At 42.1% G+C, this 6,625-nt stretch overlaps 1 pseudogene; it reads left to right on the top strand.

The window, feature by feature from the left end:
- The first annotated feature begins 1,658 nt into the window (after positions 1-1,658).
- On the top strand, positions 1,659-4,731 carry LOC136452188 (phytyl ester synthase 1, chloroplastic-like; annotated as a pseudogene).
- Positions 4,732-6,625: the final 1,894 nt, after the last annotated feature.

Consider the following 6,625-nt stretch of genomic DNA (forward strand, 5'->3'; position numbering starts at 1 on the left):
AAACATTGTATATTTTAGGAGAATATAAAATGATAGTTTTAAATAAAAAGCACACTAAGCACAATAACTTACAATAGATAAAAGAATTGTAGCAACTAATAAGAAAAGAAATGACAGACAAAATTTGGATTCATGATGTCACAGGATGCGGGCCCTGTTTGAAAAGCGATTGTCTTAGAAGCTACACAAATAAAGCAAAAGAGTGGTTAAAATAAGCTACTCTGATTCAATTTTTGTGTTTTACTACAATGAGTGCTGTGGGGAGAAATATGGCAAACAAAACCTATGAAAATATGTTGTTTGGCTTTTAATCTACCATAACTTAGGATAAAGTTTCAACTAAATGTGCATGAAAGTGACATGCAAAGGGACAAAAACTATGGATATTGATCATCGTAGCGTAGCTAGATAGAGAATACAAAGTATCTAATATAAATATTGCGTTAGAATTTAGAAATGAACAAAGATATATATCGCAAACATAAATAAATTTGATTGGCTATATGTACTATTGATATGTGTAAATACTGGATGGCATTGAGTCAAAAAAAAACATACAAGATAGATATGAAGGAACTGAGAAGGATCGGGAGGTGACGGGGTTCAGAACTTTTCGCTATTCATTCATGCCGCTTCTTCTTGTTCTCATCCCTACATCCAGAATTCCTCTAAAATCCACCAATTGATCTTTCAGATGTACTAAACACGAACTTCTCATACCATGTCTATTAGGATTATAACCCATGCCGGAGCATGTGTGTGTTTTTTTTTTTGAGGGAAATGCCGGAGCATGTGTTGATGAACTAGAGTTAGCGAGACGGTAGTCCGACCACATCACGTGGTTGATTTCCACATGACCAGGTCACACAAATTTCAAGTATGTGTAAGTCTACAACACTCTAAACTCACACCATTTGTGCCTCACTCCGTTTCAGCTATTTCCGTTGCACACGCACCTTGACACTTCCCTAACGCATGACTCCATTCTTCCCCGGGCCTCCCCAAAAACAATATGCCAAGAACTCCCGAAAAAGCTTTCTAGCTCACACCAATGGCGACTCTGTCTCTCGTCTACACACCAAGGCCGCTGCCCCTCTCTGTCGACCACGGCAACGTTGGCATGGTTCCCTTGAGAGGACCACCAGCAGCTACCCGGTGAAGAAGCATGCTGGGAGATTGCAGGCGAGCTACAGGGGCCTTGAGGCACTGTATGACGATGGGTACCAGACGGTGAAGAACCTAGATTACTACTACGAATCACTTTGCGAGCTGGTTGGAGCATGACAGTGGGCCGGTGCGCTGGTTTTGCCCCGTCGACGCCGGCTCACCGATCGAGGATGCTCCTCTGATGCTATATTTTGCCCGGTAAATTAAATATGCCTTCAATTAATGTTTGTGCTGTCAATGGTTTAGAATGAATCTATGTATAGTGCGTAATGCATCAAACGTGTTGGCGTGAGAGCCTTTCAGGCGTAGATGGAATGGGGATGGGACTCTTCATTGCACACAAGCACTTGGAAGGTCGTCATCAGAAATAGAGAGAACTTTAGTTTGTTTCAATTGCGAATAATTTCACTTGGTTATGATTTTGACCACTGAATAATGTTGGATCCGTACTGTCCCCATGTTCAGGATTTTTGAACTAAGATGCAATGCACGTTCCTCTTCATGATCGCACGCCATTTGAAGGTACACATATGTTTGTGAATTAATTTGATTAAGGATTGTGGATCTACTAAGCCTGTTTTTGTTCCATCAGCATAATATAGAGGATTCAGATGAAGTAACTTGCCAATTTCGGAGTTCTCAAGAATGTATGTTTTAGCTGCTTTTATTTTTCAGACCTTGTTATAATGGTAGAAGATGTTGTAAGAAAAGAGCACGCCACTTCTCCCAATAAGCCGATCTATCTATTGGGGAATTCTTTTGGCGGATGTTTGGCACTTGCAGTAGCTGCTCGTAATCCACATATTAATTTGATATTGGTACTAGTGAATCCAGGTATATTCTGAAATAAATGTTTTCAACTGTATGAATTTTCTTAATTTATAATTGAAATATTTTTACCTACAAGTTTCCCTTCCTTTGTCACTGCAAAAGCAACATCATATGAGAAGTCAGGCATACAACAGCTTCTATCGTTTTTCAGCCTGTTCTCAGATCAAGCATGTATGGCTGTTACAGCTCTATTGAACTACAACATCGGTAAGAACCTAGACCTTGCTGTACAAAATTTGTAGAAGAGTAGAAATAAGTTAAAAGAACAAATTACGCAATGGTACTAGGTCTAGTTGACAGCAAGTTAGTTGTAAATTGTAATTAGGGGACTTGCCTGTGATTTATTGTATTTTCTACAAATCTATCATATTAGATATAGTTCGGATTTCAAAATTCAGCTTTTGTAATAAATTACTGTCATAGGTGAGCTGAACTAATCTTGATTGTGAATTGTGATTAATAGTACACGAACATACAATTGTTTTGGTGTCATATTCTTTATATGATTGTCTTATAAGTTGGTACATTTACATGTCATAGTTATTTTTTTAACATTTTGTATTTGGTTCCTCTGTTGTTCCTCACCATGAAACCAGACAATGAAGTGGACATGGCAGTGGGTAGCATGTTAAATGGAAAGCATCCATTAGCAGCACTGAACAGATTGACAAATAACATGACATCATTCCTGAAGCATTCGGTACATACCATTTCTTCACATCTTAATGGAGGTCCATTTCATTCAGTAGAAATAATTCTAGAGATGAACCGAAATGTCTTGCACTTGACATGTAAAAACAAGGTGCGATAAAAATATTATGCTTCCATTGTAGAACATACTGGACAAAATACCAGAGGACACACTTAAATGGAAAATGAAGCAGATCAAACGGGCTGCTTCTTACGCCAATTATCGTCTACAATCGGTTCAAGCTGAAGTGCTACTGCTAGTCAGGTTTATTTTATGCATCAAACTAGTATTGTTTATCTTCTTTCAATTTCACCAAAGTTTTTCACTTGAGGGTGCATTATTGGACAATAATTGTTAGTTTGGTATGCTTTCTATCAGCTGTGCTGACAGGTTACTTCCAAGCAAAGACGAAGGTGACAGGCTGCAGAAGTTGTTACCAAAGTGTAAATTTACTTCTTGAGAAGCACGGGCACAGCTTACTATTGGTGAGATTTACATTTATACCAGACAATAAACAAGATCGCAACAATTTTCTTCCAAAAAAGTAAGAGAAACTGGTCTTCAATTAATGGAGTCGGCTGATACAATTCATATAAAACACATTTCAGGAGTACGGTGTTCATGTTGCATCTATCATCAAGTGCACTGATCTCTACCGCCATTCGAGGAGGTACCACCGGGTTTTCGACTACATCCCTCCATCTGCAACTGACCTAAAGGAAGTAGACAAAGCTACGTGGTAAGCAGAGACATTGGAAATGTAATTGGAGATTCCAAATGAATGCCTGCCCTGCCACGATAAGTGTCTGATGACAAAAACTACAGTGATCTCAGATTTAGGACCTGCCCAGCGATGTACTCCACTTTGGAGGACGGCACAGTGGTGAGGGGCCTCGCTGGAGTACCCCAGGACGGCCCAGTGCTGCTGGTCGGCAACCACATGCTTCTGGGCATCGAGCTCATCTCGCTTGCGGCGGAGTTCCTGCGGCTGAAGCGGGTCGTCGTGCGCGGCATCGCGCACCCGCTCCTGTTCCCCAACAAGAAGAGGGCGTGGTCTGAGGGCCACGACTTCTTCGACTTCCTCAACCTGTGGGGCGGCGTGCCCATGATGTACAAGTCTATCTACGACCTGCTGGGCGCCGGCGAGTTCGTGCTCCTCTACCCCGGTGGCCACAGGGAGGCGCTCCATTGCAAGGTTCATATATACAGTTGGGTCTGTAACTGCAACTATCCAAGCTTAATCTTGTGAGTATATGACGCCCATGAGATTGATTTGCAGGGCGAAGAGCACAGGTTGTTCTGGCCAACCCAGACCGAATTTGTCAGGCTGGCAGCACAGTTCAATGCAACAATTGTGCCTTTTGGAGTCGTCGGGGAGGATGATCTGCTAGAGGTAAGATAAGAACTGGGATTTTTTAAAAAAAAAGAATAATCACAGGTTCCGTAGCTAATAGATAGACCTGCATTTGCATTCTGTAACTAAAATGTTCTGCAGCTGCTCTGTACTTTCGAAGATATCAGGAATGCACCCTTTGGCAAGGAAATGATCCAAGCATATAGCAATCATCTGAAGCTAAGGTACACACACAGCCTTGAGTTGTGAGGACCTGAAAAGTGACAACTCAGTCCTGAATCTTTTCTGAAAATGCTGCTCTTGCAGGGACGTGGACCATGAGGTGTTCTTCCCAGGTCTGTATCTGAAAATGCCGGGCCGGTTTTACTACCAATTCGGGAAGCCGATTCCGACGAGGGGGAGGCAGGACGTCCTGACTGATAAGCAGGCCGCGCATGATCTCTACATGCATGTTAAGTCGGAGGTGGAGCGAATCATCTCCTACTTGCTGGAGAAGAGGGTGGAAGACAAGTACAGGAGCCTCATCCCAAGAATGTTGTACCAAGCTGCTCGGGGACCCACCTGTCAAGTCCCGGCGTTTGATCCCTGAATGTGTGGTTACGTCAATTCTTTTACATTTCTTATTACTGCGACACGTTTATTTTGAATGTGTTTTAATTACCAATGACTGAAGACGTGATATGCTCCACCTCATGCACATCGACGTGCAAGATTTTTTTTAAGAAAGGAAGCTCTTATTATTTTTCAAACAATTTGCATACAGAATCTTGAAAAGCGCTTCTGGCATCTGCCTAAACAAAATACACAACCAACAAAAAAAAAGGAAGATCAATACAGTGGCTATTAAACCATAAACTAAATCCGCTGAATATTTCATTTCGGAGAGCTTTGGTGAGGGATAAACTCGATGAATATGAGAAGATTTAGTAGCCAAGATCACTCATCAATTAGGAGCTTATATAGCAATGTCAATTTACTGTCCATTCTATGTATATTCGCATAATAAATCAGAATACACCCTTCTCTAATAAATTGATTTGGAAGTTAAAATTCCTATAAAAATCAAGATTTTCCTTTGGTATCTCTAGTGGGGGTAATTTTAACAAAGGGCAACCTAATTAAGAGGAATTAGAAAGGTAGTGAAGTGTTGTTTATGTAATTGTAACAAAATCATTAAACATCTTTTCTTTGGTCATCATCATGCCAAGACAACCTGGAGGGCCGTCTATATAGCTATTGGGTTAACCCATCCTAGATTTATATCCCACATGTTTGGGAGTTAGCTATCTGAAGGACCGGATGGGTGGGGGGGTTGTGAATGGGAGCCGATTTAAATTCTTTGCCGAGAAGAACTTGGCCTATGTCCCGATTATAACCCAACACACCTATCTTTTAATTGCCAAGGTCACACACACTAACTGGTGATATGTCAACCCTAGGAACAATTAGGAATTTCTCAAGGTAGTGCAGAAGCAAGACGGCAAATCACTAATTAACCGGCTAACAAAAAACTCTGATTAGCATGTGAGAATAAACTAAGCTCCAAAACCATAAATTGCTAGCTATTGAAATGTAACACCCTAAAATTTCCTCTTTTCGAAAAAGATATAAATTGATTTAATTTTGTATTTTGTGCTCATGAAATATAGAAAAAAGAATATTTTTCATTATATTAAAATTCATCATAAGGAGTAGCAACATGGTTGTGCATACATGCTGGTGCATTTGATTTATTGCTTGAGTGGTTTGAATCAAGATTCAAAATGGTTTGAATTGCTTTTGGAAATAAATTAAAAATGGCTTTGAAGTAAAGGAAAAGAAAGAAAAAGAGAATTGGAAAATAAAAGAGTTAAAAAAATTGTAAAATTTATTGTTGGGAAGCTTACCAAAATTTCTCATTTTTATTTGAATTGAAAAGTATATTTGAAACTATATTTGAATTTGATTTGGATCATATTTGAATTTGGATTGAAAAAGGAAATAGTAAAATGGAAAAATCTCCCTCTCTTCTGGCCCAGCCGGCCCAGCAAGCCGCTCGCCCAGATCCTCCTCTTCCCCGCGCGCCATTTCCCTCTCTCCTGCAGGCGGCCCAACCCCCACTCTCTGCTGAGCCGGCCCAGCATGCAGCCGCGTCACCGTACCGCACCTCCTCCCCGCGTGTGTCGCCAACAAATGGGGCCCACGTGTCAGCGCCATCATCTCCTTCCTCACGTCGTCTTCCTCTCGTGTCCACGTCGGACTCTGCACCGCCGCCGCGTAGGAGTCCGACGCCGCCCCGCCTCGTCCGCCTTGCCGTGCGTGCCAAGATGCTCCCTAGGCCATAAATAGCAGCAGCCCACGTCGTGCTGCCTCCCTACCGAGCTCTAGAGCAAGCTGCATCCGCCGAGTCGCCGCGCCGCTACAACCCTGGCCGCCGCCACCACCGTGCTCGCCTCGCAGTTCCGCCGTCGTCCGGGACCGCTTGCCATGCTTCGTTAGGAGGTAAGCAAGCAGATGGTACCACGCTAGCTCTCTCTCTCTCACCTTCTGTTACCGATGTGGCTCCAGTTCACACGGAGCCTTAGTTCCATTGCTGCATCGGA

Source organism: Miscanthus floridulus, chromosome 5, assembly GCF_019320115.1.
Source record: "Miscanthus floridulus cultivar M001 chromosome 5, ASM1932011v1, whole genome shotgun sequence".
Classification (NCBI taxonomy): domain Eukaryota; kingdom Viridiplantae; phylum Streptophyta; class Magnoliopsida; order Poales; family Poaceae; genus Miscanthus; species Miscanthus floridulus.